The sequence below is a fragment of the Prionailurus viverrinus genome, chromosome X (assembly GCF_022837055.1).
Source record: "Prionailurus viverrinus isolate Anna chromosome X, UM_Priviv_1.0, whole genome shotgun sequence".
Taxonomy (NCBI): Eukaryota; Metazoa; Chordata; class Mammalia; order Carnivora; family Felidae; genus Prionailurus; species Prionailurus viverrinus.
In genome coordinates, this window is record NC_062579.1 from 60,320,043 (window position 1) to 60,347,956 (window position 27,914).

General features: G+C 37.1%; 1 pseudogene; it reads right to left on the reverse strand.

The window, feature by feature from the left end:
- Window positions 1-26,964, reverse strand: LOC125156989 (40S ribosomal protein SA-like; annotated as a pseudogene).
- Between the last annotated feature and the right edge of the window lie 950 nt (window positions 26,965-27,914).

Consider the following 27,914-nt stretch of genomic DNA (forward strand, 5'->3'; position numbering starts at 1 on the left):
TCACCCATGTACAACAGCAGAAAACCCCTTCCATTCACAGATGCCACCAACAGGCCCTCCCAGAATTCCAGACCAAGCTACCTGCTGAAGGCCTTCCCCTGCAGATGTCAGCCTGTGGAGACAACAAGAGGTGACTGTTACTGTAAAATGTAAATTCACTAGTGCAAAGATTTAAGAAGTATAAAAATTCAGGAAAACAACACCATGAATGGAAATTAATAAAGTTTCAGTAACTGACTTTAAATAAAAGATCAGTGAACTGCCTGACAAAGAATTCAAACTAATAATCTTAAAGAAACTCAGTAAGATAGAAAAGAACACAGACAACTAAACAAAATCAGGTAAACAATAGATGAACAAATGGAGAGGATCAAAACAGAAATGGAAACCATAAAACAAAACCAAATCAATATCCTAGAGTTGAAGAATGACTGAATTAAAAAATTCAAAGGACAGTTTCAACAGCAGACTTGATTTATTAGCAGAAAGAATTATTGAACTCGAAGAGGTCATTTGAAATCATCCAGTTATAAGAGCAAAAACTAAGAAAAAAATAATGTAAAAATATTTAGAAAGCTTATGGGACTTGTGGGGTCCCATCAAAAGAAACAATATATGTGTGATGAGAGTACCAGAAGGAGAGAAGAGTGATAAAAGTGAAGAAAACTTATTCAAGGAAATAATGCATAAAAAACTTCCCAAATTTTGGCAGGAGAATGGACATCCCAATTCATGAAGATTGAAATTACGTAAATAGGTTGCAACTAAAAAGATCTTTACAAAGCAAATTGTAATTAAATTGTAAAATGAGAAACCCAAAGAGAGAATTTTGAAAACAACAGAAGAATGATTTGTCCCATATAACAGAACTTCCATAAGAAAATCAGCACATTTCTCAGCAGAAACCATGCAGATAAGAAGGGTATGGGATGATATACTTAAACTACTAAAAAATATCTTGCCAACCAAGAATATCATAACCATCAAAGCTACCCTTCAAAAATGAAGGAGAGATAAAAACATTCAAAGGTAAACAAAAGTTAAAGGAATGCATCACCTCTAGACCTATCTTAAGAGAAGTGCTAAAAGGCGTTGTTCAAGTTGAAACAAATAGGCAGTAAACAGAAACACCAAGATGTATGAAAGAACAAGTCTCACTGGTAAAGGTAAATATATAAATAAATACAGAACATTCTAATTTTGGAATGGCAGTAGATAAATGATTTTTAACCCAAATATAAAAGTTAAAGTTCAAAAGTTTTAAGACTATAATGACAAATATTTCATGATGAAAACAAAATATAAAAAGGGGTAAACATTGAGGGGCACCTGGGTGGTTCAATCTATTGAGCATCCAGCTTTGGTTCAAGTCATGATCTCAGGGTTTGAGAGTTTGAGCCTTGTGTTGAGCTTCATGCTGCCCATGAAGAGTCTGGGATTCTTGCTTTCTCCTCTGTCTTTGCCACTCCCCCACTTGCACTTTCTCTCTCTCTGTCTCTGTCTAAAAATAAATACACTTTAAAAATGAAGAAACTGTTGATATCAATACCATAAACTGGGTGGGGATATTAAAAGTGTAGAGCTTCCATATTTGATAAAATTTAAATATCTATCATCATAAAATAGACTATAAGAGTTTCAATGGACACACAGTAGTAATGATGAGGGGAAAAAAAACCTATGGTAGATACACAAAAGATAAAAAGAACCTAAGTCTATCACTTAAAAACACATCAGAGTGGCTCAAGTAGTTAAGTGTCTTTCGCTCGGGTCATGATCTGGTGATTCAGAAGTTCAAGCCCTGCATTGGGTTCTGTAGTGACAACTCAGAGCCTGGAGCCTGCTTCAGATTCTGTCTCCCTCTTTCTCTGACCTTCTGTTCATGCTATGTCTCTCTCTCAAAAATAAACACTCATCATCAGGGAAATACAATTCAAAACCACAATGAGATACCACCTTACGCCTGTCAGAATGGCTAACATTAGCAGCTAATGCAACAACAGGTGTTGTTGAGGATGCAGAGAAAGAGGATTTATTTTGCATTGTTGGTGGGAATGCAAGCTGGTGCAGCCACTCTGGAAAACAGTATGGAGGTTCCTCAAAAATTGAAAATAGTACTCCCCTACGATCCATCAATTGCACTACTAGGCATTTATCCAAGGGATATATGTGTGCTGTTTTGAAGGGACACAAGCACTCCCATGTTTATAGCAGCACTATCAACAATAGCCAAAGTATTGAAAGAGCCCAAATGTCCATCGATGGATGAATGGATAAAGAAGATGTGGTATATATATACACAATGAAGTATTACTCGGCAATCAAAAAGAATGAAATCTTGCCATTTGCAACTACGTGGTTAGAACTAGAGTGTATTAAGCTAAGTGAAATTAGTCAGTCAGAGAAAGACAAAAATTATATGACTTCACTCATATGAGGACTTTAAGAGACAAAACAGATGAAAATAAGGAAGGAAAAAAATAATATAAAAACAGGGAGGAGGACAAAACCTAAGAGACTCATAAATATGAAGAACAAACTGAGGGTTACTGGAGGGGTTGTGGGAGGGCAGATGGGATTAAATGGGTAAGGAGCACTAAGGAATCTACTCCCGAAATCATTGTTGCACTATATGCTAACTAATTTGGAGGTAAATTAAAAAAATTAAATTAAATTAAAAATAATTAAAAAAACACATTAAACCACAAAGACTGCAAAAGAACAAGAAAAAATTAATACAATGACAATAACTTCTTATTTATCAATGATGACATTAAATGTAAATGAATGAAATTTACCAGTAGAAAAACAAAGTGATTGAATGGATTTTAAGACCCAATGAATAATCCAATTTACAAACAGACAGAAGACATGAATAGACATTTTTTCCAAAGAAGAAATACAGATGGCTAATAGATGTGAAAATGTGCTCAACATCACTGATCATCAGGAAAATAGAAATCAGAACTACAATAAGATATCACCTCACACCTGTAAGATTAGAAATCAAAACCACAAGAAACAACATGTGTTGGTGAGGATGTGGAGAAAGGGAAACCATCTCTTAGTGTTGGGAATGCAAACTGGTACAGCCACTCTGGAAAACAGTATAGAAGTTCCTAAAAAAGTAATAAAAAATAGGAGGTCGGCGGCAAGATGGCGGCTTAGGAGGACGCTGGGCTCACCGCACGTCCTGCTGATCACTTAGATTCCATCTACATCTGCCTAAATAACCCAGAAAACCGCCAGAGGATTAGCAGAACGGAGTCGCCGGAGCCAAACACAGATGAGAGGCCCACGGAAGAGGGTAGGAAGGGCGGCGAGGCGGTGCGCGCTCCACGGACTGGCGGGAGGGAGCCGGGGCGGAGGGGCGGCTCGCCGGCCAAGCACAGCCACCAAGTCTGGCTTGCAAAAGTGGAGGGGCCTGACGGACTGTGTTCCCACAACAAGCGCGACTTAGCGTCTGGGAGGTCATAAGTTAACAGCTCTGCTCAGAAAGCGGGAAGGCTGGAGGACAAAGGGAGGGAGAGCTGCTGAGCCCCCTGACAACAGAGCTCAGTTGGGTGGGGAACAAAGGCGCTCGCCAGCGCCATCTCCCCCGCCCATCCCCCAGCCGAAATCCCAAAGAGAACCTGTTCCTGCCGGGGAACTTGCTCGCTCTGCGCAAACACCCAACTCTGCGCTTCGGCGGAGCCAAACCTCCGGCAGCGGATCTGACTCCCTCCCGCTGCCACAGGGCCCCTCCTGAAGTGGATCACCTAAGGAGAAGCGATCTAAGCCTGCCCCTCCTGCCCCCGAGCACCTTGCCTACCCACCCCAGCTAATACGCCAGATCCCCAGCATCACAAGCCTGGCAGGGTGCAAGTAGCCCAGACGAGCCACACCACCCCACAGTGAATCCCGCCCCCAGGAGAGGGGAAGAGAAGGCACACACCAGTCTGACCGTGGCCCCAGCGGTGGGCTGGGGACAGACATCAGGTCTGACTGCGGCCCCGCCCACCAACTCCAGTTATACACTACAGCACAGGGGAAGTGCCCTGCAGGTCCGCACCACTCCAGGGACTATCCAAAATGACCAAGCGGAAGAACTCCCCTCAGAAGAATCTCCAGGAAATAACAACAGCTAATGAGCTGATCAAAAAGGATTTAAATAATATAACAGAAAGTGAATTTAGAATAATAGTCATAAAATTAATCGCTGGGCTTGAAAACAGTATACAGGACAGCAGAGAATCTCTTGCTACAGAGATCAAGGGACTAAGGAACAGTCACGAGGAGCTGAAAAACGCTTTAAACGAAATGCATAACAAAATGGAAACCACCACAGCTCGGCTTGAAGAGGCAGAGGAGAGAATAGGTGAACTAGAAGATAAAGTTATGGAAAAAGAGGAAGCTGAGAAAAAGAGAGATAAAAAAATCCAGGAGTATGAGGGGAAAATTAGAGAATCAAGTGATACACTAAAAAGAAATAATATACGCATAATTGGTATCCCAGAGGAGGAAGAGAGAGGGAAAGGTGCTGAAGGGGTACTTGAAGAAATCATAGCTGAGAACTTCCCTGAACTGGGGAAGGAAAAAGGCATTGAAATCCAAGAGGCACAGAGAACTCCCTTCAGACGTAACTTGAATCGATCTTCTGCACGACATATCATAGTGAAACTGGCAAAATACAAGGATAAAGAGAAAATTCTGAAAGCAGCAAGGGGTAAACGTGCCCTCACATATAAAGGGAGACCTATAAGACTCGTGACTGATCTCTCTTTTGAAACTTGGCAGGCGAGAAAGAATTGGCACGAGATTTTCAGGGTGCTAGACAGAAAAAATATGCAGCCAAGAATCCTTTATCCAGCAAGTCTGTCATTTAGAATAGAAGGAGAGATAAAGGTCTTCCCAAACAAACAAAAACTGAAGGAATTTGTCACCACTAAACCAGCCCTACAAGAGATCCTAAGGGGGACCCTGTGAGACAAAGTCCCAGAGACATCACTACAAGCATAAAACATACAGACATCACAATGACTCTAAACCTGTATCTTTCTATAATAACACTGAATGTAAATGGATTAAATGCGCCAACCAAAAGACATAGGGTATCAGAATGGATAAAAAAACAAGACCCATCTATTTGCTGTCTACAAGAGACTCATTTTAGACCTGAGGACACCTTTAGATTGAGAGTGAGGGGATGGAGAACTATTTATCATGCGACTGGAAGCCAAAAGAAAGCTGGAGTAGCCATACTTATATCAGACAAACTAGACTTTAAATTAAAGGCTGTAACAAGAGATGAAGAAGGACATTATATAATAGTTACAGGGTCTATCCATCAGGAAGAGCTAACAATTATAAATGTCTATGCACCGAATACCGGAGCCCCCAAATATATAAAACAATTACTCATAAACATAAGCAACCTTATTGATAAGAATGTGGTAATTGCAGGGGACTTTAATACACCACTTACAGAAATGGATAGATCATCTAGACACACGGTCAATAAAGAAACAAGGGCCCTGAATGAGACATTGGATCAGATGGACTTGACAGATATATTTAGAACTCTGCATCCCAAAGCAACAGAATATACTTTCTTCTCGAGTGCACATGGAACATTCTCCAAGATAGATCATATACTGGGTCACAAAACAGCCCTTCATAAGTTTACAAGAATTGAAATTATACCATGCTTACTTTCAGACCACAATGCTATGAAGCTTGAAATCAACCACAGAAAAAAGTCTGGAAAACCTCCAAAAGCATGGAGGTTAAAGAACACCCTACTAACGAATGAGTGGGTCAACCAGGCAATTAGAGAAGAAATTAAAAAATATATGGAAACAAATGAAAATGAAAATCCAACAATCCAAACGCTTTGGGACGCAGCAAAGGCAGTCCTGAGAGGAAAATACATTGCAATCCAGGCCTATCTCAAGAAACAAGAAAAATCCCAAATACAAACTCTAACAGCACACCTAAAGGAACTAGAAGCAGAACAGCAAAGGCAGCCTAAGCCCAGCAGAAGAAGAGAAATAATAAAGATCAGGGCAGAAATAAACAATATAGAAACTAAAAAAACTGTAGAGCAGATCAACGAAACCAAGAGTTGGTTTTTTGAAAAAATACACAAAATTGACAAACCTCTAGCCAGGCTTCTCAAAAAGAAAAGGGAGATGACCCAAATAGATAAAATCATGAATGAAAATGGAATTATTACAACCAATCCCTCAGAGATACAAACAATTATCAGGGAATACTATGAAAAATTATATGCCAACAAACTGGACAACCTGGAAGAAATGGACAAATTCCTGAACAACCACACTCTTCCAAAACTCAATCAGGAGGAAATAGAAAGCTTGAACAGACCCATAACCAGCGAAGAAATTGAATCGGTTATCAAAAATCTCCCAACAAATAAGAGTCCAGGACCAGATGGCTTCCCAGGGGAGTTCTACCAGACGTTTAAAGCAGAGATAATACCTATCCTTCTCAAGCTATTCCAAGAAATAGAAAGGGAAGGAAAACTTCCAGACTCATTCTATGAAGCCAGTATTCCTTTGATTCCTAAACCAGACAGAGACCCAGTAAAAAAAGAGAACTACAGGCCAATATCCCTGATGAATATGGATGCAAAAATTCTCAATAAGGTACTAGCAAATCGAATTCAACGGCATATAAAAAGAATTATTCACCATGACCAAGTGGGATTCATTCCTGGGATGCAGGGCTGGTTCAACATTCGCAAATCAATCAACGTGATACATCACATTAACAAAAAAAAAGAGAAGAACCATATGATCCTGTCAATCGATGCAGAAAAGGCCTTCGACAAAATCCAGCACCCTTTCTTAATAAAAACCCTTGAGAAAGTCGGGATAGAAGGAACATACTTAAAGATCATAAAAGCCATTTATGAAAAGCCCACAGCTAACATCATCCTCAACGGGGAAAAACTGAGAGCTTTTTCCCTGAGATCAGGAACACGACAAGGATGCCCACTCTCACCGCTGCTGTTTAACATAGTGCTGGAAGTTCTAGCATCAGCAATCAGACAACAAAAGGAAATCAAAGGCATCAAAATTGGCAAAGATGAAGTCAAGCTTTCGCTTTTTGCAGATGACATGATATTATACATGGAAAATCCGATAGACTCCACCAAAAGTCTGCTAGAACTGATACAGGAATTCAGCAAAGTTGCAGGATACAAAATCAATGTACAGAAATCAGTTGCATTCTTATACACTAACAATGAAGCAACAGAAAGACAAATAAAGAAACTGATCCCATTCACAATTGCACCAAGAAGCATAAAATACCTAGGAATAAATCTAACCAAAGATGTAAAGGATCTGTATGCTGAAAATTATAGAAAGCTTCTGAAGGAAATTGAAGAAGATTTAAAGAAATGGAAAGACATTCCCTGCTCATGGATTGGAAAAATAAATATTGTCAAAATGTCAATACTACCCAAAGCTATCTACACATTCAATGCAATCCCAATCAAAATTGCACCAGCATTCTTCTCGAAACTAGAACAAGCAATCCTAAAATTCATATGGAACCACAAAAGGCCTCGAATAGCCAAAGGAATTTTGAAGAAGAAGACCAAAGCAGGAGGCATCACAATCCCAGACTTTAGCCTCTACTACAAAGCTGTCATCATCAAGACAGCATGGTATTGGCACCAAAACAGACACATAGACCAATGGAATAGAATAGAAACCCCAGAACTAGACCCACAAACGTATGGCCAACTCATCTTTGACAAAGCAGGAAAGAACATCCAATGGAAAAAAGACAGCCTCTTTAACAAATGGTGCTGGGAGAACTGGACAGCAACATGCAGAAGGTTGAAACTAGACCACTTTCTCACACCATTCACAAAAATAAACTCAAAATGGATAAAGGACCTAAATGTGAGACAGGAAACCATCAAAACCTTAGAGGAGAAAGCAGGAAAAGACCTCTCTGACCTCAGCCGTAGCAATCTCTTACTCGACACATCCCCAAAGGCAAGGGAATTAAAAGCAAAAGTGAATTACTGGGACCTTATGAAGATAAAAAGCTTCTGCACAGCAAAGGAAACAACCAACAAAACTAAAAGGCAACCAACGGAATGGGAAAAGATATTCGCAAATGACATATCGGACAAAGGGCTAGTATCCAAAATCTATAAAGAGCTCACCAAACTCCACACCCGAAAAACAAATAACCCAGTGAAGAAATGGGCAGAAAACATGAATAGACACTTCTCTAAAGAAGACATCCGGATGGCCAACAGGCACATGAAAAGATGTTCAGCGTCGCTCCTTATCAGGGAAATACAAATCAAAACCACACTCAGGTATCACCTCACGCCAGTCAGAGTGGCCAAAATGAACAAATCCGGAGACTATAGATGCTGGAGAGGATGTGGAGAAACGGGAACCCTCTTGCACTGTTGGTGGGAATGCAAATTGGTGCAGCCGCTCTGGAAAGCAGTGTGGAGGTTCCTCAGAAAATTAAAAATAGACCTACCCTATGACCCAGCAATAGCACTGCTAGGAATTTATCCAAGGGATACAGGAGCACTGATGCATAGGGCCACGTGTACCCCAATGTTCATAGCAGCACTCTCAACAATAGCCAAATTATGGAAAGAGCCTAAATGTCCATCAACTGATGAATGGATAAAGAAATTGTGGTTTATATACACAATGGAATATTACGTGGCAATGAGAAAAAATGAAATATGGCCTTTCGTAGCAACGTGGATGGAACTGGAGAGTGTGATGCTAAGTGAAATAAGCCATACAGAGAAAGACAGATACCAAATGGTTTCACTCTTATGTGGATCCTGAGAAACTTCACAGGAACCCATGGGGGAGGGGAAGGAAAAAAAAAAAAAAGAGGTTAGAATGGGAGAGAGCCAAAGCATAAGAGACTTAAAAACTGAGAACAAACTGAGGGTTGATGGGGGGTGGGAGGGAGGAGAGGGTGGGTGATGGGTATTGAGGAGGGCACCTTTTGGGATGAGCACTGGGTGTTGTATGGAAACCAATTTGTCAATAAATTTCATAAAAAAAAAAAATAAAAAAAAAATAAAATCTAGTTTGTCTAATAAAAAAAAAAAAAGTAATAAAAAATAAAGTATCCCATGATCCAACAATTGTACTACTAGGCATTTACCCAAGGATACAAGAATACTGATTTGAAGGGATGTATGCACCCAGATGCTTATAGTGGAATTACCTACAATAGCCAAATTGGCACAGCCGAGGTGTCTACTGATTGATAATGGATAAAAAAAGAAGTTGAATAAAATGAAATATTATTCAACCCTCAAAAAGAATGGAGTCTTGCCATTTACAACAACATGGATGGAGCTGGGGAGTGTTATGCTAAACAAAGTAAGTGAATCAGAGAAAGACAAATACCATATGAGTGTATTGAATTTAAGAAATAATGTGGGAGGCCCTGGATGGCTCAGTCTGTTGAGCGTCTGACTTTGGCTCAGGTCATGATCTTGTGGATCATGGGTTCAAGCCCTGCATATGGCTCTGTGCTGACATCTCAGAGCCTGGACCCCACTTGGAATTCTCTCTCTCTCTCTCTCTCTCTCTCTCTCCCCCTGTTCCTTCCCTACTTGCACTCTGCCATTCTCTCTTTCAAAAATAAATAAACATTAAAAAAATAAGAAATAATGTGGAATTTAAGAAATGAACAAAGGGGAAAAAAAAGAGAGTGAGGCAAACCAAGAAAAACAGACTATTAACCATTGAGGACAAACTGATGGCTACCAGAGGGGGTAGCTGGGGGGGGGTGGATAAAATAGTTGATAAGGACTAAAAAATGAACTTATTTGTGATGAGCACTGGGTGTTGTATGAAAGTGTTGAATTGCTATATTGTACACCTGAAAATGGTATTACACCATATATTAACAAAATATTACTTAAATAAAAGATTTAAAAAGAAAGAATACCTAAATATATGCTGTGCACAAGAGACTCACATCAATGTAAGGACACACATATCCTGAATTTGAAGGAATGGATAAAGATATTCTATGCAAAGGGCAAACAAAAAGAGCAGGTGTGGCTATAATTCTATCAGGTAAATCATATTTTAAGTCAAAAATTCTCACAAAAGTCAAAGAAGGTTATTACATAATGATAAAGGAACCAATTATAGAGGAAGATATAATAATTAGACATTGATTTTATCCAATAGAAAATCTGCTAAATATATAGAGCAACACTGACATTTAGGGAGGGATAAATAGATAGCAAAACAATAACAGTGGTAGACTTCAATACTCCACATTTAATAATGGATAGGTCATCCACTTAGAAAATCCATTATGAAATTGTAGTCTTTTTAAAAATTTTTAAAGATTTCACTTATTTATTTTGAGAGAGAGAAAATGGGGAATGGCCAGGGAGAGAGAGAGAGAAACCCAAGCAGTCTCCATGATGTCATTGCAGAGCCTGATGCATGGCTTGATCCCATGAACTGTGAGATTATCACCTGAGCTGAAATCAGGAGTGAGATGTTTAACCAACTGAACCATCTGGTGTCCCAGGAAATGCAGTCTTGAAAAGTACTATAGACCAAATGCACCTAACAGATATGTACAGAACATTCCATCAGACAGCAGCAGAATACACTTTCTTTTCAAAGGAGCATGGGTCATTCTCTAAGTTTGATTACATACTAGCTCACAAAAGAAGTCTTGGAAAATTAGAGAAGTCAACAATCACTCCAAGTATTGTTTCCAAACCCAATGGAATAAACATCATAAAAAATGGCCTCATAATACCCATCATAGGCCAATATCCTTGATAAACTGAATGCAAAATCCCCAAATAAAATATTAGCAAACAGAATTCAGAGCCATATTAAAAATATTATATGCCATAAACAAATGTGACTAATCTTTGGGAATCAAGAAATATTTAATATAGGCAAATCAATCAATGTGGTATGCCACATTAATGGAATAAAGAACAAAAGTCTTGATTAATTTAATAGATGTATGAAAAGCATTTGGCAAAACTCAACAAAGTTTCATTAAAAAACAAATTTGTGGGGGCGCCTGGGTGGCGCAGTCGGTTAAGCGTCCGACTTCAGCCAGGTCACGATCTCGCGGTCCGTGAGTTCGAGCCCCGCGTCGGGCTCTGGGCTGATGGCTCGGAGCCTGGAGCCTGTTTCCGATTCTGTGTCTCCCTCTCTCTCTGTCCCTCCCCCGTTCATGCTCTGTCTCTCTCTGTCCCAAAAATAAATAAATGTTGAAAAAAAAAATAAAAAATAAAAAACAAATTTGCGAGATACAAACAATTATCAGGGAATACTATGAAAAATTATATGCCAACAAATTGGACAACCTGGAAGAAATGGACAAATTCCTGAACAACCACACTCTTCCAAAACTCAATCAGGAGGAAATAGAAAGCTTGAACAGACCCATAACCAGCGAAGAAATTGAATCGGTTATCAAAAATCTCCCAACAAATAAGAGTCCAGGACCAGATGGCTTCCCAGGGGAGTTCTACCAGACGTTTAAAGCAGAGATAATACCTATCCTTCTCAAGTTATTCCAAGAAATAGAAAGGGAAGGAAAACTTCCAGACTCATTCTATGAAGCCAGTATTCCTTTGATTCCTAAACCAGACAGAGACCCAGTAAAAAAAAGAGAACTACAGGCCAATATCCCTGATGAAGATGGATGCAAAAATTCTCAATAAGATACTAGCAAATCGAATTCAACGGCATATAAAAAGAATTATTCACCATGACCAAGTGGGATTCATTCCTGGGATGCAGGGCTGGTTCAACATTCGCAAATCAATCAACGTGATACATCACATTAACAAAAAAAAAGAGAAGAACCATATGATCCTGTCAATCGATGCAGAAAAGGCCTTTGACAAAATCCAGCACCCTTTCTTAATAAAAACCCTTGAGAAAGTCGGGATAGAAGGAACATACTTAAATATCATAAAAGCCATTTATGAAAAGCCCACAGCTAACATCATCCTCAACGGGGAAAAACAGAGCTTTTTCCCTGAGATCAGGAACACGACAGGGATGCCCACTCTCACCACTGTTGTTTAACATAGTGCTGGAAGTTCTAGCATCAGCAATCAGACAATAAAAGGAAATCAAAGGCATCAAAATTGGCAAAGATGAAGTCAAGCTTTCGCTTTTTGCAGATGACATGATATTATACATGGAAAATCCGGTAGACTCCACCAAAAGTCTGCTAGAACTGATACAGGAATTCAGCAAAGTTGCAGGATACAAAATCAATGTACAGAAATCAGTTGCATTCTTATACACTAACAATGAAGCAACAGAAAGACAAATAAAGAAACTGATCCCATTCACAATTGCACCAAGAAGCATAAAATACCTAGGAATAAATCTAACCAAAGATGTAAAGGATCTATATGCTGAAAACTATAGAAAGCTTATGAAGGAAATTGAAGAAGATTTAAAGAAATGGAAAGACATTCCCTGCTCATGGATTGGAAAAATAAATATTGTCAAAATGTCAATACTACCCAAATCTATCTACACATTCAATGCAATCCCAATCAAAATTGCACCAGCATTCTTCTCTAAACTAGAACAAGCAATCCTAAAATTCATATGGAACCACAAAAGGCCCCAAATAGGCAAAGGAATTTTGAAGAAGACCAAAGCAGGAGGCATCACAATCCCAGACTTTAGCCTCTACTACAAAGCTGTCATCATCAAGACAGCATGGTATTGGCACCAAAACAGACACATAGACCAATGGAATAGAATAGAAACCCCAGAACTAGACCCACAAACGTATGGCCAACTCATCTTTGACAAAGCAGGAAAGAACATCCAATGGAAAAAAGACAGCCTCTTTAACAAATGGTGCTGGGAGAACTGGACAGCAACATGCAGAAGGTTGAAACTAGACCACTTTCTCACACCATTTACAAAAATAAACTCAAAATGGATAAAGGACCTGAATGTGAGACAGGAAACCATCAAAACCTTAGAGGAGAAAGCAAGAAAAGACCTCTCTGACCTCAGCCGTAGCAATCTCTTACTCGACACATCCCCAAAGGCAAGGGAATTAAAAGCAAAAGTGAATTACTGGGACCTTATGAAGATAAAAAGCTTCTGCACAGCAAAGGAAACAACCAACAAAACTAAAAGGCAACCAACGGAATGGGAAAAGATATTCGCAAATGACATATCGGACAAAGGGCTAGTATCCAGAATCTATAAAGAGCTCACCAAACTCCACACCCGAAAAACAAATAACCCAGTGAAGAAATGGGCAGAAAACATGAATAGACACTTCTCTAAAGAAGACATCCGGATGGCCAACAGGCACATGAAAAGATGTTCAGCATCGCTCCTTATCAGGGAAATACAAATCAAAACCACACTCAGGTATCACCTCACGCCAGTCAGAGTGGCCTAAAGGAACAAATCAGGAGACTATAGATGCTGGAGAGGATGTGGAGAAACGGGAACCCTCTTGCACTGTTGGTGGGAATGCAAATTGGTGCAGCCGCTCTGGAAAGCAGTGTGGAGGTTCCTCAGAAAATTAAAAATAGACCTACCCTATGACCCAGCAATAGCACTGCTAGGAATTTATCCAAGGGATACAGGAGTACTGATGCATAGGGCCACTTGTACCCCAATGTTCATAGCAGCACTCTCAACAATAGCCAAATTATGGAAAGAGCCTAAATGTCCATCAACTGATGATGAATGGATAAAGATATTGTGGTTTATATACACAATGGAATATTATGTGGCAATGAGAAAAAATGAAATATGGCCTTTCGTAGCAACGTGGATGGAACTGGAGAGTGTGATGCTAAGTGAAATAAGCCATACAGAGAAAGACAGATACCATATGGTTTCACTCTTATGTGGATCCTGAGAAACTTAACAGGAACCCATGGGGGAGGGGAAGGAAAAAAAAAAAAAGAGGTTAGAGTGGGAGAGAGCCAAAGCATAAGAGACTGTTAAAAACTGAGAACAAACTGAGGGTTTATGGGGGGTGGGAGGGAGGAGAGGGTGGGTGATGGGTATTGAGGAGGGCACCTTTTGGGATGAGCACTGGGTGTTGTATGGTAACCAATTTGTCAATAAATTTCATAAAAAAATAAATAAAATGCAAAAAAAAAAAACAAAAAAAATAAATAAAAATTTGGAAGATTCAAAAAAAAAAAAAAAAAAACAAATTTGCAATAAGGTAGGTCTAGAATGAACTTACCAAACACTGAAAAGGCCATATATAAAAAGGCCACAAAAAAAAACTTGATCAGTGGTGAAATACTAAAAGTCTGGAACTTGCTCATCTTTCACAACTATAACTGCTTACTCACTGAGTAACTACCCCTCATATGGCCTTTCCCCATCCCCTGATGATCACAATTATATTGTCTATTTCTATATATTTGACTATTTAGAGGCATTACATAAGATAAATCACACATTGTCTTTCTATGTCTGCCATTCAGTTAGCATAATATTCTCTTAGTTTATCCATGTTACTGCAAACAGTAGTATTTTCTTTGTTTAGGCTGCATAATATTCCATTTTATGTATAGACTACATTTTCTTTATTCATCTCTTGACAGATCTGCTGATCTGATTCTGAATCCTGCAATACGACATAATATTTCCATATCTAGGCTAATGTGAATAAGTGCTAAAATGTACACTGGATATCTATTCAAGATTCTAATTTCAATTCTTGATTTACATTTCCCTAATCATTAGCAATATTGAGCATCTTTCCATATACCTGTTGTCCTTTTGTACGTTTTCTTTGGAGAAAAGTAGTTCAATTCCTTTGCCTATATTTAATCAGGTTGTTGTTTGCATTTTTTTGCTATTGAGCCACAGGAGTTGTATATATATATATATATATATATATATATATATATATATATTTAAATTGCCTTTTATCAAATATATGGATTATAATTATTTTCTTCCATTTTATAGACTGCCTGTTGTTTCCTTTGCTGTTCGGAGCTTTTAAATTTGATGCACTCCTACTTGCCTATTTTTACTTTTGTTGCCTGTGCTTTTGATGTTATATCCAAGAAATTTGGCAAGACCAATATCAAGAAGCTTACTTCCCCCTTTGTTTTCTTGGGGATTTTTACAATTTCAGAAATTACATTTAAATCTTTAATTGAAGTTGAGTCAATGTTTAATGTATGGTGTAAGATAAAAGTCTAATTTTATTTTCTTGGTATAGATATCATGTTTGCATTATACCATTCATTGAAGAGACTATCTCTTCTACAGTGTGCATTCTCAGCACCCTTCTTGAAGATTAATTGACCATAAGTTTATATCTTGCCTCTACTTTTTGTTCCATTGGTCCACATGTCTATTTTTAGTACAATACTGTTTTGACTACTGTAGCTTTTTACTATATTTTGAAATTAGGAAATGTGATATAGTCAGCTTTTTTTTTTCTATTTGCTTAACATTGCCTTGGCTATTCATGATCTTTTGGGATTTCATATAAATTTTAGAATTATTTCTTCTTTTGAATTATTTCTATGTCTGTAAAAGTTGCTTCTGGACTTGTGATGGAGATTTCACTGAATCTGTAGATCACTTCAGGTAGTAAGGATGTTTAACAATATTAATTATCCCAATGTATGCACATGAGATGTTTCTCCATTTATTGGCATCTGCTTTAATATTTTTTTCCTCAGTGTTTTATAGTTTTTAGTTTACAAGCCTTTTACTTCCTTGGTTAAATGTATTCCTAAGTAATTTATTCCTTTTGATAACCAAATGGGATTACATTATTAACTTCCTTTATGGATAGTTAATTGTTAATGTATAGAAATAAAACTAACTTTTACATGGTTCTTTTAAATCTGCAACTACTGAATTTGCTTGTAGTTCTGATAGTTATTTTGTGCATTTAAAAAAATTTTTAATGTTTATTTATTTTTGACAGAGAGACAGAGCATGAGTGGGGGAGGGGCAGAGAAAAAGGGAGACACAGCATCCGAAGCAGGCTCTAGGCTCTGAGCTGTCAGCACAGAGCCCGATGCGAGGCTCAAACCCACGAACCGTGAGATCATGACCTTAGTCAAAGTCAGACGCCCAACTGACTGAGCCATCCAGGCGCCCCTATTTTGTGCATTTTTAAGGTTATCTGCATATAGGAATATGTCATATATAAGCAAAGATAATTTAACTTTGTTCTTTCTCATCTGGATGTATTTTATTTATGTTTTTTGTCCAACTGCACTGACTAGGATTGCCAGTACTAAGTTGAATATAACTGGTTAGATTGAATATCCTGGTCTTGTTCCTGATCTTATAGGAAAATCTTTCAAATTTTCACCATTGAGCATGATGTAAGTTGTGGGCTTGTCAAATACGGTCTTAATTTTTATTTCTTCTCTTCCTTCTTTACAAGTGTGTGTGTGTGTGTGTGTGTGTGTGTGTGTTTAACATGAAACAGTGCTGAATTTTGCCTTATAGTTTTACTGTATCTACTGAGATATACATGTCATTTTTATCCTTCATTATGTTAATGTAATGATTCGTATCGATTGATTTACATAGTTTGAACCTACCTTACATTTTTAGGATAAATTGTATTGTTCATGGTGTAAGTTTTTTTTTAATATTCTTTTGATTTTTTTTTTCTAGGAGGATGAAAGTGATTGCTGTTCTCTTTGGATAAATATTAAGAAGCACAACTGCTGGAAAATATGTAAGAGTAATATTTTGTTTAGTAAAAATAAAGCAAAATTAAACACCAAACTGTCCTCTAAATTGGCTGTACTATTTTGCATTTCTAACAGCAATATATGAGAATTGCTGTTTTTTCTCTTGGCAGCACTTGGTATTTTGAGAATTCTCAATTATGACCATTCGAATAGGTATATAGTCATATCTCATTGTTGGTTTAGTGTTCATTCTCCTGAAAACATATGATTTAGATTACATATTCATGTGTTTATTTGTTATATGTATATCTTTTTGGTGAGGTGTCTGTTAATGTCTTGGCCCATTTTTACATCGACTTGTTTGTTTCCTTATTATCAAATTTTAAGAGGTTTTTATGTATATTTTGGATAACAGTCCTTTACAGATGTCTCTTTGCAAACATTTTCTCCAAATATATGGTTTGTCTTCTCATTCTCTTGCAATATCTATTGCAGAGCAGAAGTTTCTAATTTTAATGAAGTTATCTTATCAATTATTTGTTTCATGATTGTGACTTGGGAGTTACATCTGAAAGGTCATTTCAAACCCAAGGTCATGTAGGTATACTCATGTTTTTAAAATTTAGATCTGTGGGGCACCTGGGTGTCTCAGTAGGTTGAGCATCCAACTATGGCTCAGGTCATGATCTCATGGTTCATGAGTTAGAGCCCTGTGTTGGGCTCTGTGCTGACAGCACAGAACCTGGACCCTATTTCGGGTTTTGTGCCTCCCTCTCTCTCTACCTCTCCCTCACTTACGCTCTCTTTCTCTCTCAAAAATAAATAAACAATATTTTTGTAATAAATAAATAAAGAGATTTAGATCCTTGAGTTAATATTTGGGCAGTGTATAAGTTCTGTGTCTGGATTAAATTTTTGCATGTGATTGTACAGATGTGCTGACACCATTTGTTGAAGACATCATCTTGCTTCATTGTATTATTTTTCTCCTCTGTAACGTATCAGTAAACTATATTCATGGTCATCTATTTCTGGACTCTATTCTGTTCTAGCGATCTATTTGTCTATCCTTTAATGATTATCACACTATCTTGAATACTGAAGCTCTATAGTAAGATGTGAAGTTTTGCAATGTCCAGTTTCCAACTTTGCTCTTCTCTTTCAAAATTGTGTTGGCTATACGAGGTATTTTGGGTCTCTATATAAACTTTAGAATTAGTTTGTCAAAACCCATAAAATACTTCGCTGGACTTTTGATTGGGATGGCATTGAATCTATAGATCATTTTGAAAATAACTAAAATTTTGGCAATATTGAATCTCTTACACACTGGCTTTCCAATTCTTCTTTGATTTCATGCACTGGGGTTTTGCAATTTCTTCACATAGATATTATATATAATTTGTTAGATTTATACAAATGGATTTCAGTTTCTGAAGCTATTGTAAATGTTATTTTTAAAATTTTAAACTCTATTTAATTATTGTTGATATATAAGAAAGCAATTCACTTTTGTATATCACCTTTGTATCTTAAAATTTTGTTATAATCATTTATTAGTTCCAAGATTTTTATTGTTGTTCATTCTTTCATATTTTTGACATAGATAATTATTTAATCTACAAAGGTAGTTTTATGTCTTCCTTCCTAATATATATACTATTTAGTTCCTTTTTCTTGCTTTACTGCTTTAAGAAGGACTTTCAGAAAATGTTGAAATGAAGTGGTGAGAAAGGTTATCCTCATCTTGTACCTGATCTTCAAAGGAGAGCTTTGAGTATCTCATCATTATCTATGATGTTAACTAAGTTTTTAAGACACTGTATCATTTTGGTAAACGTTCGTCTCTATATCTAATTTACTGAGAGGTTTTACTCATGAATTGGTGTTGAATTTTGTCCAATGATTTTTCTGAATCTGCTGATATGATCATGTGTGTTTTTTCCTTTTACTTTATTTTTCTTTTGGATAGCATTAATTAATTTTAGAATGTTAAAATAGTTTTGCATACCTGGGGCAAATATTGGTCATGATACATAATTATTTTCATGTTTTTTATTTTAAGTTACTAATATTTTTTGAAGAAATTTTACTTCTTTGTTCCTGAAATACACTGGTCTGTAGATTTGTTTTCTTTTAATGTCTTTCTCTGAATTTAGTAATAGAGTAATTTTGGCCACATAAGTGAGATACAAAATATTTCTTCCCATTCCATCCTCTAAAGGAGACTGTAGAGAATTACTATAATTCGTCCATAAATATTTGGTAGAATTTGCCATCAAACAAAAATGGGCATGGTGCTTTCTGTTTTGAAATTTGAATAATTATTGATTCAATTTGTTTAAAAAGTATCATCCTATCTAGCTCATCTGTTTCTTATTGTATGAGTTTTGGAAGATTATGTTATTCAAGGAATTAGTCTATTCCATCTAGATTATCAACTTTGTGGGGATATGGTTTTTACTAGTATTTTTTCATTATCCTTTTAACTTACCTGGGGTCTGCAGTTGTATAACCTATTTAATTTCACTTTTTTAAAGTTTTAATTAAATTCCTGTGAATTAACATTAATGTAATATTAGTTTCAGGTGTACAATTTAGTGATTATTCATTTACATACAACACTTGATGCCCATCACAACTGTTGCACTTCTTAATCCCCATCACAAAAATAAACCCATCCCCCCACTGACCTCCCCTCTATTAACCATCATTTTATTTTCTGTAGTTGAGTCTGTTTCTTGGCTTGCCTCTCTCTTATCCCCCCCTATGATCACTTGTTTTTTTGTAAATTCCACATATGAGTAAAACCATATGGTATTTGTATTTCTCTGACTGATTTATGTCATTAACATAATAATCTCTAGCTCCATCCATGTCATTGGATATGGCAAGGCTTCATTATTTTGTATTGCAGAGTAGTATTCCTATATATATATATATATATATATATATATATATATTCCATTATATATATATATTCCATTGTGTATATATATATATATATTCCATTATATATATATATATATATATATATATATATATATAATTTGGTATATATATACCAATTCTTTATCCATTTGTCACTTGATAGACATTTTGGTTCTTTCCATAATTTGGTTACTGTACATAATACTGCTATAAACATTCGAGGTTCATGTATCCCTTCAAATTAGTCTTTATTTTATTCCTTGGGTATATGTTAGTAGTATTATTAGAAGATCAAAAGGCAGTTCTAACTTTTAGAGGAACCTCCATACTATTTTCTACAGTGACTGCACAAGTCTACATTCCCATCAACATTGTAAGAAGGTTCTTCTTTCTCCACATCCTCACTAACACATATTGTTTCTTGTGTTGTTGATTGTAGCCATTCTCGTGGGTGTGAAGTGATACCTCATTATAGCTTTGACTTGTATTTTCTTTTTTTTTAATTTTTATTTAATGTTTATTTATTTTTGACAGAGAGAGAAACAGAGCATGAGAGGGGGAGGGGCAGAGAGAGAGGGAGACACAGAATCCGAAACAGGCTCCACGCTCTAAGCTGTTAGCACAGAGCCTGACACGGGGCTCAAACTCACTGACCGCGAGATCATGACCTGAGCCAAAGTCGGACGCTCAACCGACTGAGCCACCCAGGTACCCCGACTTGTATTTTCTTGAGGATCATTGATGTCGAGCATCTTGACATGTGACTATTGGATATCTGTATGTCTTTTTGGGGGGGGGGAATGTCTGTTCATGTCTTCTGCCCATTTTTAATTAGATTATTTGGTTTTGAAGAGAAGAATCTTATAAGTTCTTTATATTTTTTGTATACTAACCCTTTATTGGATATGTCAATTGCAACTATATTCTCCCATTACATAGGTTGCCTTTTACATATGCTGAATATTTCCTCCAGTTTGAAGTTTTTTTTTTGTTTTGTTTTGTTTTTATGAAGTCCCAATAGTTTATTTTTGTCTTTGTTTCCCCTTTCCTAAAAAGACATACCTTGTAAGAACTTTCTATGGCTGGTATCAAAGGGATTACTGCCTGTGTTTTCCTCTGGGATTTCATGGTTTCCTGTCTCACATATGTCTTAAATCCATTTTGAATTAATTTTTGTGTATGGTGTAAGAAAGTGGTCCAGATTCATTATTTTGCATACTGCTGTCCCATTTTCCCAACACTATTTGTTGAAGAGCCTGTTTTTTTGATTAGATATTATTTCCTGCTTTGTTGAAGATTAATTGACCATATAGTTGTGGGACCATTTCAGGATTCTTAGTTCTGTTCTATTGATATGTGTGTCTATTTTTTTTGTGCCAGTACCATACTGTCTTGATCACTACAGCTTTGTAATAAAACTTGAAGTCTGTAATAGTGATGCTTCCAGCTTTGCTTTGCTTTTTAAAAATTGCTTTGGCTCTTTGGTGTCTTTTGTTGTTCCATTCAAATATTACAACTGTTTGCTCTAGTCCTGTGAGAAATGCATTAGTATTTTGATTGGGATTGCACTGAATAGGAGATTGCTTTGGGTAATATATACATTTATAGATATAGATATAGATATAGATATATAGATATTACAGATAGTTTTTCAATACCTGAGCATGGGATGCTTTACCTTTCTTTGTGTCATCTTCAATTTCTTTCATCAGTGATTTATACCCTTCAGAGTACAGGTTTTTACTCTCCTTGGTTAGGTTTATTCCTAAGTATCTTAGGGTTTTGGTGCAATTGTAAGTGAGATTTATTCCATGATTTCTCTTTCTGCAGATTCATTGTTGGTGTATAGAAATGCAGCATGTTTGTGTACGTTGATTTTGTAACCTATGACTGTACTGAATCGTGTATAAATTCTGGAAATTTTTTATTGCAGTCTTTCAGGTTTTATATATATAGTACCATGTAATCTGGAAATACTAAAAGTTTGATTGTTTCCTTGCTGATTTGAATGCCTTTTATTTCTTTGTGTTGTCTGATTGCTGTGGATAGTACTTCCAAAACTATCTTAAATAACAGTGGTGAGAGCGGGCATTCCCATCTTGTTCCTGACCATAGAGAAAAAGCTCTAGATTTTTCTTCATTTGTTGATATTCTGGTTGACCTGTTCATTATTTAGTGTCATGTTGTTTTACCTCTATGTGTTTGTGTTCTTTTCCATTTCTTTCTTGTTTTGAGCTCAAGTTTCATACTTCTGTGTTCAGAAAAATATGTATGGTATAATCTCAATCTCTTTGTACTTCTTGAGGCTTGAAATGTGACTTGTACCATGTGATCTATTCTGGAGAATATCCTATGTGCACTTGAAAATAATGTGTATTCTGCTGTTTTACAATAAAATATTCTGGATATATCTGTTAAGTCTATCTGGTCTAGTTGACATTCAAAGCCATTGTTTCCTTGTTGATTTTCTGTTTAGATGGTCTGTCTATTAATGTAAGTGGGGTGTTAAAGTTCTCTATTATTATTGTATTATTATCAATGAATGATTTTATGTTATATATATATATATATATATATATATATATATATATATACTCCCATGTTGGATGCATAAATATTTACAATTGCTAGATCTCCTTGTTGGAGTGTCCCCTTTATGATGGTATAGTCCCATTTTTCATCTCTTGTTATAGTCTATTTTTTTAAGTTTAGTTTTCTGATATATATATTGCTACTCTGTCTTTTCATGTCCATTTGCATGTAAATGATTCTTCATACCCTCATTTTCAATCTGTAGGTGTCTTTAGGTCTAAAGTAAGTTTCTTGTAGGTAGCATATAGATGAGTCTTGACTTTTATCCGTTTGGATGTCCCGTGTGTTTTGACTTGAGTGCTTACTCCATTTACATTCAAAGTAATATTGATACATGGGTATTTAGTGTCATTTTATTTCTTGTTTATCACTGTACATGGAGATTTTCTCTGATCCTTTCTTGTCTTTGTCACTTTTGGTCTTTCCTTCCCACTCAAAGAGTCTTCTTTAATATTTCTTGCCAGGATAGTTTAGTGGTCATGGACTCCTTTAGTTTTTGTTTGTCTGGGAAACTCTATCTCTTCTTCTATTTTGAACCATAGCCTTGCTGTAAAGAGCATTATTGGGATGCAATTTTTCCTATTGAGCACTTTGAATATATCATGCTACTCCCTTCTGGCTTGCTAAGTTTTTGTTGAGAAATCTTTTTATTTTTTTATTTAAACATTTTTAATGTTTTTTTTTATATTTGACAAAGAGAGAGAGACAGAGCATGAGCAGGGGAGGGGCAGAGAGAGAGGGAGACACAGAATCTGAGGCAGGCTCCAGGCCCCAACCTGTCAGAACAGAGCCCAACTTGAGCTCAAACTTACAGACCGGGAGATCATGACTTGAGGTGAAGTCGGATGCTCAACCAACTGAGCCATCCAGGTGCCCCTGTTGAGAAATCTTAAGCTAGTCTTATGGGTCTTCCCTTGTAAGTTAAGCACTTCTTTTGTTTTGCCACTTTTAAGATTTTTTTCATTACCACTTTATTCTGCAACTTTAATAGCAATATATCTTGAGGTGTGCCTGAGTGGCTCAGTTGGTTAAGCTTCTGACTCTTGATTTCAGCTCAGGTCATGATTTCCTGGTTTGTGGGATTGAGCCCTGCATCAGGCTCTGTGCTGACAGCGTGGAGCCTGCCTGAGACTCTCTCTCTGTCCTTTCCCTGTGCACATGCTCTCATTCTTTCTCTCTCTCAAAATAAAGAAACTTTGAAAACAAATTATTAAATTAAAAAGTCTTGATGTTTGCCTGATTTTGCTGATTTTGATGAGAATTCTATGTGCTTCCCGGATCTGGATGTGTATTTCCTTCTGAAGATGAGGGATACTTTCAGCTATTATTTCTTCAACTAAACTTTCTGCCCCTTTTTTTCTGTGTCTCCTTCTGGGACTCCTATACTAAAAATGTTATTACATTTTATGGAGTCACTGATTTCTCTAAGTCTACTCTTTTTTATTTATTTATTTTATAAGGAGAGAGAGAGAAGAGAGGAGGGGCAGAGAGAAAGGGAGACAGAGAATCTGAAGCAGGCTCCAGGCTCTGAGCTGTCAGCACAGAGCCTGATGTGGGGCTCAAACCCACAAACTGTGAGATCATGACCTGAGCTGAAGTCAGACACTTAAGCAACTGAGCCACCCAGGCACCCCTAGTTCTTTACTTCTTTTGTTCAGCTTCATTATTGTCCATTATTTTATCTTCTAGATCACTAATACATTACTCTGCTTTTTCCAGTCTGGTGTTTATTGCAGCAAGCCAGTTTCCAATCTAATTTGTGGCATTTTTCATCTCTGATTCATTCTTTTTTAAAACTCTTTTATACCTGTTGTGTTTCACTGATGTGTTCTTTTCTCAAGATCATTAAATATCATTATGATTTTTGCTTTAAATTTTTCCTTAGGTATTTTACGTCTATCTGTTTTTTTCTACATCTCTGTCTGGGGTTTTATATTGTTCTTTCATTTGTTTTAAATTCCTCAGTTTTGGTATTTTGTTTACGTTTCTGCCTTCTCTGTGTTAGAAAACTCCATTATGTTTCCTGCTTCTCAGGGTAATGGGTTTAGAAAGAAGAGGTCACATAGTGCTCAGGGTCAGGAGCTTCATGCAGTGCCTGTGGTGTGTGCTGTGTGTGCTCTGCTACTCTATTCTGACTTCTCTATCTTTCAGGCCAGTCATCTGCAGAGGCTCTCCTTGCCTGATGTGGGCAACGTTTGGTCCCTGGGCTGACTGTGGTGACTTTTAACTAGTTGTGCTCTGGTCTGATTGATATGCTTGTGAAATAAGACCTGACACCCAGTCTACCAGAACCACGGCCCTTCAGAACTCTCTAGTCTGGAAACGTGGTGTGGGCAGGGGTTTGTCCTGATCTTCTAAGGGGAATGTCCTGCCATGCTGGGACTGAGTCAAGCTTGACTGAGAAGGGCAGTCCTTCCAGATCACAGGTGGTGGAGCTCGATGTAAACAAGTTAGGCAGCCAGTGTCCAAGCTAAGCAGCTTCCTTTCAGGTGGCTCTGTTTATGCCCAACGGTGGGGGGAATTGTCCCCAGACAGCTTCTTTTTTCCTGGAGAGGCACCTTGTAAATGTTGCCTCTCAGGGAAGCTCCTAGAATATAAAATATCTTCCCTGTGTGCCCCAAGCATTTTTCATATTGCTGTTTCTATGCTGTCTGCCCCCATGGTGTTTGCTTTCATTATTTCCAGGAGCAGCACAGTAACCTCCAGACCCTATTCCCAGTCTTCTGACCTTTAAAACCACAGGTTTTAAATATATGGTGTGGACAGAAGCATGCTGATCTTCTGGAGACCAGCATGCTGGGGATGATACAAGCTTGACCAAGAAGGGCAGTCTCACCAGAACACAGGGAGATGGGTCTTGGTGTAAGCAAGTTAAGCAACCAGTGGGGTCTTTTCTGAATTTCATGCAGGTTTTAAGATTTTTTTGTCTTTGAAAAATGCCACTTGAATTTTGATAGGAATTCATTGATTTTGTAATCACATTGAGGAGCATGAATACTTTAACAATATTTTGTCTTCAATCCATGAACTCAGAATGTCTCTATTTACTTGTGTCTTCTTCAATTTCTTTTATCAATGTTGTACAGTTTTAATTGCATAGGTATGTCAACTTCTTGGTTGTATATATTCATAAGTTTATTATTTATTTTCATTCTACTGTAAATGAAATAGTTTTCTCAATGGCTTTTACAAATATGTCATTGTTAGCATATAGAAACACAACTGAATGTGCATATTAATCATTTTATCCTGTAACTTAATTAAATTCACTTATTATAATAGTATTTTAGTAAAGTCTTTAGCTTTTTCTATATGTATGATGATGTCTTCTGCAAATACAGTTATACTATATGTTTTCCAGTTTGTGTGCCTTTGATTTTCTTTTATCGAATAGTTATCTGGATATTACTACCAGTAATAGAATTGATTAGAATGAACATTCTTTTCTTGTTTCTGACCTTAGAAAAAAGGTTTTTAATTTTGCACCATTGAATGAAACATTTACGGCCTTGTCATGGATAGCTTTTATTATGTTGGGATATATTTCATTCATTTTTTTAAATTTTTTTAACGTTTTTTTAATTTTATTTTTGAGACAGAGAGAGACAGAGCATGAACGGGGGAGGGGCAGAGAGAGAGGGAGACACAGAATCGGAAGCAGGCTCCAGGCTCTGAGCCATCAGCCCAGAGCCTGACGCGGGGCTCGAAATCACAGACTGCGAGATCATGACCTGGGCTGAAGTCGGACGCTCAACCGACTGAGCCACCCATGCGCCCCTATTTCATTCATTTTTTAAATATTTTTTAAGCTTTTTGAAACTGTTTATTTTCCATTAACCTTATTTCTTTTTTGTTTCTCTGTAGAAAAGCAGCTTCAGACAAGTCAGTGGTTGTTCCTACCTATTCAGTAGCCCGAGCAGTGGGAGCTGCAGACCAGTATTCAGTGGCAGGACGAGTGCTCCAGTCCTCAGTAGGGAATTGCTGACTAGGCACAGAGGGCACCTGCATGCCTTCAGACCAGTTTGTGACTTCAAGTTGAGTAACAGTGAACTCAGGAACTGGAACAGTCCATTCACCCTGAAATTATTCCTTGGTCATAGCCTTTATGGCAGCAGCTTGCTCTTTCTTTTCAATCTCTTCAGGATCCCTATAGAAGGAGAGATCAGGCTTGACCTCCCATAGGTGTTCACAGGAAATGGTGCCACACATGCACAGAACTTCCTGGGCCAGCATCCACCACATCAAGCCCACCGAATGAGCTCCCTTGTTTTTGCAAGGGATGGCAATGTCCACATAGCGCAGAGAGTCTGTGCTACACAGACCGATGGCAGGCAGGTTAACATTAGAAGCTTCTGTGAGTGGTCAGCCCTGGGATCAGTAACCACCAGAAGTCTTGGCTCCCAGAAAGCTGCCTGGATGTTTTTAGTGAAGGTTCCAGGAGTGAAGCGGCCAGCAATAGGAGTGGCTCCAGTAGCAGCAGCAAACTTCAGCACAGCTGGCTGGCCAGTATTCCGGGATGATATGACACTGACATCAGCTGGATTTTCAATAGCAACAATGGAATGAGTTGCCAGCAGAATCTTCTCCAAGGTTCTCTTCAGATTTATGATGTAAATACCATCACTTTTCCTTTTTTAGATGTGCTGTTCCCTTTGGAAGTCAAGGTTGGTGCCATCTAAGTGGGTTCCTGCTGCAAGAAATTTGAAGACATCGTCCTTCATTTGCAGGACATCAAGGGCTCTGGACATTGTGAAAGTTTCCCTTTAAGTTACAATGGGAATACAAAACAATACCCTATGGACCCCTTCCTGGGTAGCATGGAAAAGCGGATATATTTCATTTATACCTAATTTGTGAGAGTATTTATCATTAAAAGATGTTGAATTTTGCCAAATGCGTTTGCTGTATCATTGAGAAAATTGTATGATATTTATCCTTTATTTTGTTAATGTGATGCATCAGCTTTATTGATTTGTGTATGTTGAAATATCCTTGAATCCAATGAATAAATCCCACCTGATCATGGTGTGTAATTATTTTTATGTGCAGTGGAATTTGATTTGGTAATATTTTGTTAAGATTTTTGCAATGGATTTTATCAGAGACAGGGGTCAATAATTTTATTTTCTTTTAATGTCCTTACATGGTTTTGATAACAGGATAATTTTGTCTCATAAAATACCTTTGTAAGTGTCCCTTTCTCTTCGAACTTTTAGAAAGATTTGAAAAGTTTGGCATTAATTCTTACTTAAATGGTAGAATTCAACAGTGACTCAACTGGTCCTAGATATTTACTTGTTGAGTGGTGTTTCATTATTGTTGTAATATCCTTAGTAGCAATTTGTCCAGATTTTCTATAACTTTATAATTAAATATTGGTAGGTTTTCTGTCTCTAAGAGTTTCTGCATTTTTAGGTTATCCAATTATTTGACATATAATTGTTTATAGTATCATGTGATCCTTTGTGATTCTATGGTGTCATATATGATGCCCTTTCATTCATTTATAATCTGATATATTTGAATTTTCTATTTTGTTTTCTTACTCTAATTAAAGATTTCCCAATTCCATTTACTTTGTAAAAAAGAAAAACAACAACGAAAAACAACCAAAATAATAGCTTTTTTTTCCCCGAGGTATTTTTTAATGCAGATAGTACTTCTTTTTTTTATATGAAATTTATTGACAAATTGGTTT